General features: G+C 36.6%; 1 protein-coding gene across 3 annotated transcripts in view; it reads left to right on the top strand.

Moving 5' to 3' along the window:
* Positions 1–15,139, top strand: part of LOC139176326 (zinc finger protein 322-like) — a 111,163-nt gene that overhangs the window by 11,732 nt on the left and 84,292 nt on the right. For all 3 annotated transcript variants that reach the window (XR_011560728.1, XR_011560729.1, XM_070767912.1), the window contains exon 2: positions 11,847–11,968. The gene's annotated coding sequence lies outside the window, so the exon portion shown is untranslated. The remainder of the gene's footprint in view (positions 1–11,846; positions 11,969–15,139) is intronic.

Below are 15,139 nucleotides of genomic sequence, written 5' to 3' on the forward strand. Positions count from 1 at the left end.
GTAAATATTTTATTCATCAATGGATAAAAGAATACTTAGGAAATTTTATAATACATAACTAATTTTTGTGTAGTACTTGGCATATATAATCATCTAAGCTGATATATTTGTTACATTTCAGATTACATCATTTTAGCTGGCTTATGTACTGTGTAAAAGGGCAACCCCAGAAAAATAAATATTATTTTACATTTGATACATTTTTAAAAATTTGTTTTGGAATAATTATGAAATCATTGCAAATTCCAGAAATAGTACATTGATTACTCTGTAACATTCACCAAATTTCTGCTAGTGATAACCACTTAAATAATTATAGTACAGCTAAGAAATTTTACATTAGCACTGTTAAAGAGGAAAAATTTTCCTCTTCTCATGATGGTTAATTTGGTCTAATAATTAAGTTGACATAAGAAAAACAAATGTGATTTTGTGTATATGGAACCTCACAAAAACTTTGGAGGACTCAAGACAGGTGACTGAGGCTTATATGCCATCCTGAGCTAGGGAGAAAATGTGTGGGTCTGGGACTATAAAGGGGAGGAATACAATTTACAGGGAGATAGGAAAAACCAGTGTCTGGAAAACAAATGTTTGTCATGCCATGTAGAGATAATGGGACAAGAGGAAGTTCTTGAGAACAAGAGCAGTGGTAGCATTTTTTCTTATAATATTTAGTCTTTTGTCCTCAATTCCTAGAAAACTCCAGAGCCATAAAGGTGAAATGGGTGTCTTATTATTTATAGCAAGCCCCTTTCTGCCACAACTGGGTTTAAATTAATGGGGTGACTTTTGAAAGCATCAAAAGGTGGAGGCTGGTGGTCTGGAGAACCAACATTGTGGTTAGAGAGTTGGAACATTTAGTCCCACTTGAGGATATCTGGAGGAGGAAGAGGGGCTAGAAATTAAAGTAGTCACTGAAGGCCAGTGATTTACTCAACCATGGTTAGTCGGGAAGCCTTCATGAACATCCAGAATGACTGTGTAAGAGCTTCTGGGCTGGTGAACACATTGGGAGAGTGATGCTTTCAGAAGTTGTAGAAGTTCCTGCCCTTCCTCATACCTTGCCCTACATGTCTGGCACATCCCAAGTTATATCCTTTTATTAGAAAACTCGTAGCCAAGTGAGTCAGTGGGTTTCCTGAGTTCTGTCAGCTACTCTAGCAAGTAATAGAACTCGAAAAGGAATTTATGGGAACCTGTGATGTACAGCCAGTCAGGTAGAAGTACAGGTGATACCTTGGGCTTGTGACTGGTGTCTCAGATATGTGGAGGAGAGCAGTGTCCTAAGGCTGATCCTCTAACTTGTAGAGTATGATGCAGTCTCCATGTAGATCAGGTAAATGGTGTTTGATTATAGGAGACACAGCTGGTGTCTGGAAAATTGTTTGGTGGTTATGAGGAGATCAATATTGCTGGGAGAAATATCAATAACCTCAGATATGCAGATGACACTACTCTTATGGCAGAAAGAGAAGAGGAATTAAAGAGCCTTCTGATGAAACTGAAAGAGAAGAGTGAAAAAGCTGAAATAACTAAACATTCAGAAAATTAAGATCATGGCATCATCCAGTCCGCTCACTTATTGGCAAATAGATGGGGAAACAGTGGAAACAGTGACAGACTTTATTTTCTTGGGCTCCAAAATCACTGCAGATGGTGACTGCAGCTATGAAATTAAAAGATGTTTGCTCCTTGGAAGAAAAGCCATGACAAACCTAGACCACATATTAAAAAGCTGAGACATTACTTAGCCAACAAAGGTCCATATAGTCAAAGCTATGGTTTTTCTAGTAGTCATGTATGGATGTGAGAGTTGGACTATAAAGAAAGCTAAGCACTGAAGAATTGATGCTTTTGAACTGTGGTGTTGAAGAAGGCTCTTGAGAGTCCCTTGGACTGCAAGAAGATCAAACCAGTCAATCCTAAAGGGAATCAATACTGAATATTTATTGGAAGGACTGATGCTGAAGCTCCAACACTTTGGCCACCTGATGCGAAGAGCTGACGCATTAGAAAAGACCGTGATGCTGGGAAATATTGAAGGCAGAAGGAGAAGGGGATGACAAAGGACAAGATGATTGAATGGCATCATCAACTCAATGGACATGAGTTTGAGCATGTTCTGGAAGATAGTGAAGAACAGGGAAACCTGGTGTCCTGCATTCCATGGGGTCACACAGAGTTGACATAACTGAACAACAATGAAGTGAACTCCTCTCTCCATGGTAAAACTGGGCAAAACCCAAAAGAGTAGAGTTAAACGATTATAGGTACCTGAAAAATTAATTAATTACCTCCTATTTTTTTTTTTCAAATCAGAATGTAAACAAATAGAAGTTGTAATTTGTATAATCACAGTGAAATTATTGGTAACACTCAGGCTGACTTCTGAATGCTGCAAGAATCATGGTGACCAAACATTGCAAGAGAACCTGCTACTGGAATGAAGAAAACTAATAAAAAGAACCAAGCAATAACAGCAACACATTCTCGGCTTCACTCATAATTTGAATTGTTGTTTAGTCTCTCAGTTATATCCGACTTTTTTATGACCCTGTGGACTATAGCCTGCCAGGCTCATCTGTCCATGGATTTTCCCAAGCAAGAGTACTGGAGTGGGTTGCCATTTCTTTCTCCAGGGGATCTTCCCAACCCAGGAATCAAACCCATGTCTCCTGCATTGGGAGGTGATTCTTTACTGCTGAGCCACCAGGGAAGCCCCATAATTTGACTACATAACATTAAAAACTGCAGTGGTATTTATTTAGACATTCATATTTTTAGTGGCTGAAAATTCCCCTTCATATATGAAAGACTGGATCTAAATTCAGGAGACCTGATATTAAGTCCAGACTCTAATAATTATTGGCTACATGATTTCAGATGATTTCTCCCCTATTTTTCATCAGTAAAAGAGAATGAGATCTGTGACCATCAGACAGGGTCATTTTGAATGTCAAATAAGACCATTTAATAAGATCTCTTAACTCTAAAATCATATGCTAAATTTAGTAGTTATTTTTGCTCTTCAATCCTATGTATCTTAGCTCATAATTGAATCTATAAACATAATCCATCTTTCATTCTGTCCTAACTTTATATTCTTCTAATGATCTAGCTATTTTCAGTGGAAAACTACAATCAGTTTCAGTTCAGTCGCTCAGTCGTGTCTGACTCTTTGAGACCCCATGAACCACAGCACGCCAGGCCTCCCTGTCCACCACCAACTCCTGGAGTCCACCCAAACCCATGCCCATTGAGTCGGTGATGCCATCCAACCATCTCATCCTCTGTCATCCCCTTCTTTTCCTGCCCTCAATCTTTCCCAACATCAGGGTCTTTTCAAATGAGTCAGCTCTTCACATCAGGTGGAAAACTACAATGAAAATATCACAATAAAAAAATAGGTTTCTGAATGACTTCTAAATATATGAAACACTAAACTTGTGTAACTTTTTAGTTCTTCTATTTATTATTATTTTTTTACTTTACAATATTGTATTGGTTTCGCCATACATGAACATGCATCTTTAAACAATTATTTTTCTTTCTTTTTTATGATGACCTCATAGCATTTCTTTTCTGTCAGGCTAGTAGTTATTTTTTTTTTACACAGTGTCTAAGGTAGGATATAGCCTGCTCTGTGACATCCTATGTTTGCTTGTCTGATTTTTTTAATAATAACTGAGAAATTTTTGAAGCAAAGTAAATACGTGAAACTGCCCATCAAAATGATTTTTGTTGTTTTACTTTAAATACTGTTTTGTACAACTGGGAAATAACACTTCCAATAGCATTGGCCTTGTATCATAGAAATTATTTAAATACACTAAATCACATTTAAAGTATTCTGAGAAGTGGAAAAAAGCAAAATTCACCTTTTTTCACCTTATTTACCTGAATCTAAAGAAATTTATTTCATTTACACTTAATAAACAGCAATCAGCAACATATAGGTTCACATTAAAACCCTCATTAAATTAAAGGACTACTTTAATGTATTTTCCTGAGTACTGCCATGGAAGAAAAACTGAATTTTTGGCTCATTTTAGAGTTAAGATCAACAGGTAACAATATTAGACCTATTATCTAAATTGACTTGTTTAAGCATTACCAATCATGATACAAATTAAAAGGAAAATAAGAAGACAGGCATATTATTGAAAACTGAGTTGATAAAATACTTGGTTTATTGATGTCAGTGGCTTATTTTTGTAATCAAGTTTTTCTCAGACTAAAAAAATTATTTCATAACTTGTCAGCAATTCTTTGATAAAGAACAATTAAAGGAATGTCAGCAGAAGTTCAAAATGATGCTAAACTGGAGAGGAAGGTCTGCCTGGAATTATAATGTTGCCAAAATGATCCTTGAATGATCTGCAACTATTAGATCATTATATTTTCAATCCAGTGGAGGCCTCTCAATACAGGTATTGTTGCCCTTGTAACAGAAAGGAAAATCACAAAGAAGGGAAAAAAGAAAAAAAAAAAAAAAAAAAACCCTCAATGCTTGTAATTTAAGAATCAATGTTAAACCTGATGTCTGATGATGGTATTTATTGTATTGCTTGAATAATTTCTGTAACTCACAGATTAGTATTTTTCTTTGAATTTGTACCAAGATGATAATATATATACAACTAGGGTGAAAGACAAGCAGAAACAAGTCATGTACAGAGACTGGGGAATAACATTCCAGGTTCAAAAGCCCTAAGGTGAGAACTGTGTTATCATGTTAGCATTCATTCAGTAGTGTAACATTTACAGAATAAGATAAATATTCACCCTTTGTCTACATAACGTACAGGGTTGATAATTATGTACAAAAGTTAACACATGTATTTCTCTGCAAGCATCTTGGGTTAGTTACTGGTGAAAATACATATTCATTTAGAAAATATTACTAGATAGGAATACTTGATCTTTACCTTTATCAATAAAATTGTAAACTTGGATTCAGTTCAGTTCAGTTCAGTGTCTCAGTTGTGTCCAACTCTTTGAGACCCCAAAGCACACCAGGCCTCCCTGTCCATCACCAACTCCTGGAGTTCACTCAAACTCATATCCTTCGAGTCGGTGATGCCATCCAGCCATCTCATCCTCTGTTGTCCCCTTCTCCTCCTGCCCCAAATCCCTTCCATCATCAGAGTCTTTTCCAGTGAGTCAACTCTAGTGGGATTAAAATGTGATATCTTCTCTTGTTCTTTATTTATTATCTTTACAGCACAGCAGTGAGCCAGAAACCAGTTCTTTTGAGGATAGTAGTATATATTATTGGAGAAGGCAATGGCACCCCACTCCAGTACTCTTGGCTGGAAAATCCCATGGATGGAGGAGCCTGGTGGGCTGCAGTCCATGGGGTCGCTAAAAGTCAGACACGACTGAGTGACTTCACTTTCACTTTTCACTTTCATGCACTGGAGAAGGAAATGGAAACCCACTCCAGTGTTCTTGCCTGGAGAATCCCAGGGACAGTGGAGCCTGATGGGCTGCCGTCTATGGGGTCGCACAGAGTCGGACACGACTGAGCGACTGAACTGAACTGAACTGAATCCAAGTTGACAATTTTATTGATAAAGGTAAAGATCAAGCATTCCTATCTAGTAATCTTTTCTAAATGACTTTGTTTTCACCAGTACCTAACCCAAGATGCATGCTAACCACACTAACAGGCAAATTTGGCCTCTAAATATGGAATGAAGCAGGGCAAAGACCAATAGAGTTTTGCCAAGAAAATGCACTGGTCATAGCAAACACCCTCTTCCAACAACACAAGAGAAGACTCTACACATGGACATCACCAGCTGTGACAACATGAAAATCAGATTGATTATATTCTTTGCAGCCAAAGATGGAGAAGCTCTATACAGTCAACAACAACAAAAAAAAGACCAGGAGCTGACTGTGGCTCAGATCATGAACTCCTTATTGCCAAATTCAGACTGAAATTGAAGAAAGTAGGGAAAACCACTAGACCATTCAGGTATGACCTAAATCAAATCCCTTATGATTATACAGTGGAAGTGAGAAATAGATTTAAGGGCCTAGAACTGATAGATAGAGTGCCTGATGAACTACAGAATGAGGTTCATGACATTGTACAGCAGACAGGGATTAAGACCATCCCCATGGAAAAGAAATGCAAAAAAGCAAAGTGGCTGTCTGGGGAGGCCTTACAAATAGTTGTGAAAAGGAGAGAAGTGAAAATCAAAGGAGAAAAGGAAAGATATAAGCATCTGAAGACAGAGTTCCAAAGAATAGCAAGAAGAGATAAGAAAGCCTTCCTCAGCTACCAATGCAAAGAAATAGAGGAAAACAACAGAATGAGAAAGACTAGAGATCACTTCAAGAAAATTAGAGATACCAAGGGAACATTTCATGCAAAGATGGGCTCAATAAAGGGCAGAAATGCTATGGACCTAACAGAAGCAGTAGATATCAAGAAGAGGTGGCAGGAATACACAGAAGAACTATACAAAAAATTCTTCACAACCAAGATAATAACGATGGTGTGATCACTCACCTAGAGCCAGACATCCTGGAATGTGAAGACAAGTGGGCCTTAGCATCACTACGAACAAAGTTAGTGGAGGTGATGGAATTCCAGTTGAGCTATTTCAAATCCTGAAAGATGATGCAGTGAAAGTGCTGCACTCAATATGCCAGCAAATTTGGAAAACTCAGCAGTGTCCACAGGACTGGAAAAGGTCAGTTTTCATTCCAATCCCAAAGAAAGGCAATGCCAAAGAATGCTCAAACTACCGCACAATTGCACTCATTTCACACGCTAGTAAAGTAATGCTCAAAATTCTCCAAGCCAGGCTTCAGCAGTATGTGAACCGTGAACTTCCAGATGTTCAAGCTGGTTTTAGAAAAGGGAGAGGAATCAGAGATGAAATTGCCAACATCTGCTGGATCATGGAAAAAGCAAGAGAGTTCCAGAAAAACATCTATTTCTGCTTTATTGACTATGCCAAAGCCTTTCACTGTGTGGATCACAATAAACTGGAAAATTCTGCAAGAGATGGGAATACCAGACCACTTGAGCTGCCTCTTGAGAAACTTGTATGCAGGTGAGAAAACAACAGTTAGAACTGGACATGGAACAACAGACTGGTTCCAAATAGGAAAAGGAGTACATCAAGGCTGTATATTGTTACACTACTTATTTAACTTCTATGTAGAGTACATCATGAGAAACGTTGGGCTGGAAGAAGCACAAGCTGGAATCAAGATTGGTGGGAGAAATATCAATAACCTCAGATATGCAGATGACACCAACCCTATGGCAGACACTGAAGAGAAACTAAAAAGCCTCTTGATGAAAGTGAAAGTAGAGAGTGAAAAAGTTGGCTTAAAGCTCAACATTCAGAAAACAAAGATCATGGCATCTGGTCCCATCACATCATGGCAAATAGATGGGGAAACAGTGGAAACAGTGTCAGACTTTATTTTTGGCAGGCTCCAGAATCACTGCAGATGGTGACTGCAGCCATGAAATTAAAAGACGCTTACTCCTTAGAAGGAAAGTAATGACCAACCTAGATAGCATATTGAAAAGCAGAGACATTACTTTGCCAACAAAGGTCCTTCTAGTCAAGCCTATGGTTTTTCCTGTGGTCATGTATGGATGTGAGAGTTGGAGTGTGAAGAAAGCTGAGCGCCGAAGAATTGATGCTTTTGAAGTGTGTTGGAGAAGACTCTTGAGAGTCCCTTGGACTGCAAGGAGATCCATCCAGTCCATTCTGAATGAGATTAGCCCTGGGATATCTTTGGAAGGAATGATGCTGAAGCTGAAACTCCAGTACTTTGGCCACCTGATGCGAAGAGCTGACTCATTGGAAAAGACTCTGATGCTGGGAGGGATTGGGGGCAGGAGGAGAAGGGGATGACAGAGGATGAAATGGCTGGATGGCATCATTGATTCGATGGACGTGAGTTTGAGTGAACTCTGGGAGTTGGTGATGGACAGGGAGGCCTGGTGTGCTGCGATTCATGGGGTCGCAAAGAGTCGGACACGCCTGAACAACTGAACTGATCTGAACCACAGCTTGGTTGATAAAGATGTCACATCTAATTTAATCTAAATTCTCTGTGGATATTAGCAATTTAACACACTGTTACCTGAAGTTATGTTAACTTTTTATGTTGGAAAATGATTTATTTTCATAAGTATAGGATTAAATTTTTTTTTCTTCCAAATAATAACAGACATTATCTGAGAGTAAATTTCAAGTATATAGTTTCTAAGGGAATACAAGTTAAAGCCAAGAAACTCAACTAGACTCTTCAACTATCTTAATATACAGGACTTCCTATAAAAAATACACTAAAATTTTCATTGATTCCCAGTACCTGCTGCACCTCCCTGCTTATATTCTTGTGACTTTGTGCACCCCACTGTTTTAAAATTCCTGGTATCTGCATCTCGGTGCTTTTCTCCCCAATGGTGCTTCTGGAACCTCCTTATTCTGGTCTTCCTTAAAGCATTCAGGTTTGTATTTTCCGTCAGTGTAAACCACCCTGTAACTTTTCATATTGAAAGCATTTTTCAGATACCCAAGTTGGCTTCTCACTCTATGATTGTAATTCTTGGTTAGACATCTAATCTTCATAATTTCTACTTTGATAACACATGGTTTCAGTATCCATGAAGATAAAAATTTCCACCTTCTTGGTTATCTCATCAATATTCAGTATATCAAATGCCAGATATATGGGGGGTAACCAATGTTTTGTCTAAATTCTCCCTTTTTACATCTATGAAAGTACTGGCACAATCAAGATTCTGAGCCTCTAACCTCCAAGAGTTTCCTCATTCCCTTTGAACTCCCCGTCCTGTGCTCCTTCTCTCCCTGGCCAAGGATCTGTTTGCTTTAAAGTGCTATCAGCTAGTTAAATCTGTTCTCTGCTCATATTGGCTGCAAGTGAAAGCTAATTTATGTGGTTTTAAAATTTAGAATAACCCTTATTTATTCCTGGCATCTTCCAAATTTTTCTTTTTTTCTTTTTGGCCAAATTGGTTTTGGAAAGAGTAGAAACCATAAAAGAGAAATAAAAGTATCAGACAGTATATGTAATATCAAGATTAAAATAAGACAATGACTTGATTTACTGATCCATTTTTAAACTCTGATTCCATCTCCATTCTACACTCCCAGACTTTTGTCCTACTATTAAAAAGAGTCTCTAGGGACTTCCCTGACAGCCCAGTGGTTAAGACTGTACTTCCAATGCAGGGAGGGCATTGGTTCAATTCCAGGTCAGGGAATTAAGACCCCACATGCTGTATTGCATGACCAAGAATAAAATAAAAAGCCTTAAAAAGTGTTTCTAGCTTATTAAAATCTGCTCCGTACTTTTAAGTTTGATTTTTATTTTTTGAGATGAACAGGTATATCTACTGTTTAGTATTTATGAACATGACCTTTAGAATTTTAATTCTGGTTGAGGTATTAGGCAAGGTATTTAATCTTCCCATGCTGTTTTCCCTCCACAGTAATACAGTGATATACATTGTGCTTACTTTCTAGGGTTGTGTGAAGTTCAGGTTAGTAAATCACAATAAAGAAAACAGAAAAAAAAATCAGCCTTACTCATAAAACCATTTCAAAATAATTTCAGTAACATTTAGAGACAAATGTATTCATTTTTACAATGTTTCAAATGTTTGTTTTCTAAAACTGTAAGAGTAGGTACACTAAACATATTATCTGGCTGGTCTAAAGTTCCATCTATTCTAGTGGCATCAGGGCTTATTTTTGCAAGAACCATCATAATAATTACTGGTATGAGGCAATGTCCTTCATGATGACCAGCCTCACTTCATCACCTTCAAAAGGTCATTTTTGGCCAATTTTCCTCGGTTCCTGTGACCTCAGGGAGCTGATCACAGCAACCTTGCAAATCAGAAACAAGATTTCTCCCTTCTTGGTCCATTATATATAAAATTGTGATGTTAAAATGCTTTCTGGAAACACTTGGATTAGCCCAAATGATGATGGTTTGATGTTTTCCTGGAATTTCTTCATACATTGTCTGCTCCAAAATGAAATAATGATTCATAACGTAGTCCTCACTCAAGGCACAAACACATTACTAATGAACATTTGCCTTAATGGAGTGGGTTCTATTACAGCGAAAGATGACTTATTATTCCTTGGCAAATCTATCTTAGTACTTCTGTGGATTTATAAAGAATAATAATGATTTAAGCAATGCAGAAACATGTGCAGTTAGATTTCTCTACAGAGAGCAATGCAACAAAAACTCAGCAGTGGATCTTTTACTGTGAGTAGATGTTCAATAGATGTGTATAATTGATAAAGTCAAATCATTTTTAATACAGATATTGAGGGGTGGGCTTCCCTCATAGTTCAGTCGGTAAAGAATCTGCCTGCAGTTCAGGAGACCTGAGTTCAATCCCTGGGTCTGGAAGAGGAGCCTGGTGGGCTGCAGTCCATGGGGTCACAAAGAGTCAAGCACAACTGAGTGACTAACACTTCATTCATTGAGAAGCACCACTTGAGGTTGATAATGGTGACTAATTTTATTTTTTATTTGTATTGGAGTGTAATTGCTTTACCATGTTGTGTTAATTTCTCCTGTACAATGAAGTGAATCAGCTATAGGTGTACATATATTTCCTCCCTCTTGAGCCTCTGTCCAGCCCCCACATCCCACTCCTCTAGGTCATGAAGAACACTGAGCTGAGTTCTCTGTGCTATACAGCAGCTTCCCACAGCTGTCTGTTTTACACATGGTAGTGTATATATGCCAGAACTACTGGCTCAGTTCATCCCACTGAAGTCTTATAACTATGTTTCTAGTGCAGATCAGTTGGAAATCTTGTGATTAAAATAGTAATAAATACGATTTGGGAGTTAGGAATCTAATAATCTGTTGCAAATAGATTATCAACAGTTTTTATTTCTGAAATAGAAAAGTTACTAAAGATACCTAAAACATGCAGAAAGACAGAGAGAGAAGGGGAACAGATTCTATCAAATGTTTATATTTTATGTAGTATGTGGGTAGGTGATAGATGAATTATAGATGATTAAAAAAAACAGCTGCGTGTGCATGTATACTTGTCTCACACTCCCTGTTTGCAATAACACAGGCCTATAAAACAGCAAGCGGGGTAGGACCCAGGGTCTGCCAGAAAGGCAGGCAAAATAAGTAATGTATTTGAGCCTTCAGCAAGTGTCAATCAAATGATTTAAATCTCCACACTTAACCTTCACAACAACCCCACACAGAATGCTCAGGTCAAGATCCCACATCCAACCATTCCTAAAAACAAACAAACAAATAAACAACAACAACAACAAAAAATGGTAAAAACTGAGTTTGTTTTGATTGTAAACATCTATAAATGTATTTGGTTAGCAAATCATACTTTAAATTGTGATGCTGTTAATGTTATTCATAGTCTTTTTTTCATCTGACCAAGTGAGAGTATCCAGTTGCTTCCCTAAAGAAATATTAATAGGTTTGTTTATGAGGTGTAACATAGCTTGCAAACTGTGTAATGTAATACTTATCAAAATGTTTAAAAAATAGATTCAAACATATATCTGGCCCCATGGATTTGGGATCATAGAATTACGGGACTGTGTCCCTCCTGCATCAGGGAGAGAGTATGATTATAGGCCAGCATATCAGTGCCTTATTCTTTCTGCTTAAACAATAGTGTAGACATAATAAGTAATCACCATCATTAGCAGCAACAGCAAAGGGAATTTTCACTTAATTGCAAATAAATAAGCTGGGATCTTTGGGATTGTCTCTCGATGAGCCAGAGAATAATTCAACTCTTTTTATTTGTCCATTTATTACAGTGATGCTTTTAAGAAAACTGGTTGAATGTTTCTATTCTGTTTCATCTCCCTTCCTGCTGAAGAGAACTAAATTTGCTCATAAAGTGCTGAGGAGTCTGAGACAGCACAGAAAAGTCTAGCAGGTGATGTGTCAAGTTTATCTGGCTCGTACTAAAACAGCCAGCTTGCCTTCTCTTGCAGATGCTCTAAATCATATAACTGAACTTGGTTTTTATTAGGAAAAGTTGGTTTTGAGGATGCTTACAGTAAATTATGGGTCCAAATACAGCAAGTGTGTAAAACATCCTTTGGCAAATTTTCACAAGTAAAGTTGAATAATGTTTCACTTTATTACCTAATAAGTTTCCCTTTTCAATCATTTACGCGGTATAACATATTTTTGTCATGTTGAATAATGTGCAGTTTTGTAAGCTACCTTAAAATTTTTGCAACAAAGTAGATAATATGAAAAGTAATGCAATGTAATTCATGGTTTTTCATTCAGCATTGTAACAAAAATCTTTTTATTAGAACTTTTCATAAATATCATATTTCAATGACTACCTGAGATTACATTCCTCCATGATTTACTTTGTCACTTCCTTCTAGTTCGTTGAACAAATCTCCACACAGTTATTAAAATAATTATGTGATTAACATAATTATGTATAAAGTTTATAATTTAGTTTAGGTAGATTGATAGAAAAATAGAATAAAGGGTATTGGAAAGCAAGAAAGAAGTCAGTTTAGTATTAGACCAATGTATATATTTTCAAAATTAATGTATACTTGAAAGACAAAATATTAGACTAAAATATATGAAATCTCTGGGAACCCATGCTTGTCTAGAGGTGAGGACAGAGGCAGTCAAGCTCCGACATGAAGCCAGTCCAGGAAGAGACAAAATCACATTTTTCCTTTCATGGGGGAAAATTGTTGAATTAAAACCTGTCTGTAATTAATTTTAAAGAAATTTTAAACAACTCACTTTAAATATAGCTGGGGTTAGACAAACTCAATCTAAGTCTTTATATTATATTCAAGAAGAAGTAAACTCACTTCAAAATCTTAGGTTAATAATAATTTTATATGTTGAAATATTCATTTGATTTCTAAGAATTCCAGAAATCATGAATATTTATAGTTAAATCCTTCAAATATGGTCAGAGTATAAAATAATCAAATAAATAAAACATATCACTTTTAGTCTGTCTTCATTTTTAAGGAAATTTATTTCGCTAGCTAATGAGAATAGTTCAGACCCTCCTTCCTTTTTATACACTTTGAATAATTGAATCCTCTTCTCCTCCTCCAAGATTTACCTCATAATTATGGAAAAACCAATACAATATTGTAAAGTTAAAAAATAAAATAAATAAAACAAAAATGAATATAAGCAAGACTCCTAAAATGCTTCATATTTGCAATCCTACACTATCTGCCTCTCCACTCATAGTTCTGCCTTTAAGCTTCATACGAAGAAAAAAGATAATTCCTGTTACTATCAAAGTCTTGTCCAGATCCTCCATTTTTTCTCGAATTCTCATAACCTCTAGACCTCTTAAAAAATTCATTCCTGAAATAACCTTCATGCAGAATCCTAAGTTTCTCCTATGGTACTAAATCATTTTCATTAACATAAAATAAAAGAAATACCTCTCTAAAAAATCAAACAAAAATGGCAGTTATAAAACCTTTAATCTGCCTTTGCTTATGTTTATCACCCTGTTTTTTCCTCTCTTTCACAGTGAGCATTTTAGAAAGTATATTCTATGATATTGACTCCAGTCCTTACCACCTGTTCTCTAGCCAGTTCACTCCAATTGAATTTCAAGTGGAAATCCATTTTTTTTCTTAGTAACTTGTAGAAATGTGCTTTATTTCATGCTAAGCTAATAATACCCCATATTTTAACAGCTAGACAAGTATTTTTTAAAAACTCATTACATCAATAAATTAAAATGCTGCGAAGCAATTCCAAGTCCATGACTTTGTCAAAAACAAACTGAGAGAACATTATGCGAAGTTAAGGGAAAGATGCTATCTTACTTATAGATAGCAGCTTACAGGTTTTTTCAAATACATACTGAGTGAGAATAAGTAGAGAATAATAGTTTCCTGGAACTGTTCTCTTTAAGTCATAGTGAATTCAAATTAAATATTGCTGTCTGATCTCCATATTTAGCAGTCTCCTTGAGACACAAACTTGCCTTACTCGCAGATATGAAATAATTTTCTCACTTGCTGTCAACATCCCTTTAGTGGTGCTTTCTCCTCACCTGTATTTTTAATGCAAGAATCCACAGAGCTTGATTCAAGTCTGTCTCTGCTATATTTTTATTTTTATTTATTTTGAAAATTAATCATTATTTATTTCTCACCACTTCTACATTTTTTTCAAGTTTTTCCATTTTAATTTTTAATAGAAATGAGTTTCAGGCTTAAATTTACACACTGGCAAACACACTTGCAAATCATATAGTTAAGCTTCACATTAATAAAACCAAACATATATTTTTCTTTTTAAAAAATATTTAATTGGAGGATAATTACTTTGCAGTGTTGTGATAGTTTTTTTGCTATATATTGACTTGAATCAGCCACAGGTGCATGTGTCACCCTCCATCCTGAACCCCCCCCCCAACCTCCCCCACTCCCTCTCTACCTCATCCCTCTGGGTTGTCCCAGAGCACTAGCTTTGAGTGCCCTGCTTCATGCATCAAACTTGCACTGGTCATCTATTTTGCATATGGTAATATATATGTTTCGATGCTATTCTCTCAATAGCCTTCTCCCACATAGTCTGAAAGTCTGTTCTTTACATATGTGTCTCTTTTGCTGCCTTGCTTATAGGATCATCATTACTGTCTTTCTAAATTCTTCATATATGCATTCATATAGTGCATTGGTGTTTCTCTTTCTGACTTATTTCATCCACCTCACTAGAACTAACTCAAATGTGTTCCTTTTTATAGCTGAATAATATTCCATTGTGTGTATGTACCAAAACTTCCTTATCCATTCATCTGCCAATAGACATCTAGGTTGCTTCCATGTCCTAGCTATTGTAAACAGTGTTGCATTGAACGTTGGGGTACATGTGTCTCTTTCAATTCTGGTTTCCTTGGTGTGTATCCCCAGCAGTGGGATTACTGGGCCGTATGGCAGTTTATTTCCAGTTTTTTAAGGAATCTCCACGCTGTTCTCCATAGTGGCTGTACTAGTTTGCATTTCCACCGACAGTGTAAGAGGGTTCACTTTTCTCCACACCCTCTTTAGCATTTATTGTTTGTAGACTTTTTGATGGCGGCCAT

The sequence above is a fragment of the Bos indicus genome, chromosome 16 (genome assembly GCF_029378745.1).
Source record: "Bos indicus isolate NIAB-ARS_2022 breed Sahiwal x Tharparkar chromosome 16, NIAB-ARS_B.indTharparkar_mat_pri_1.0, whole genome shotgun sequence".
Classification (NCBI taxonomy): Eukaryota; Metazoa; Chordata; class Mammalia; order Artiodactyla; family Bovidae; genus Bos; species Bos indicus.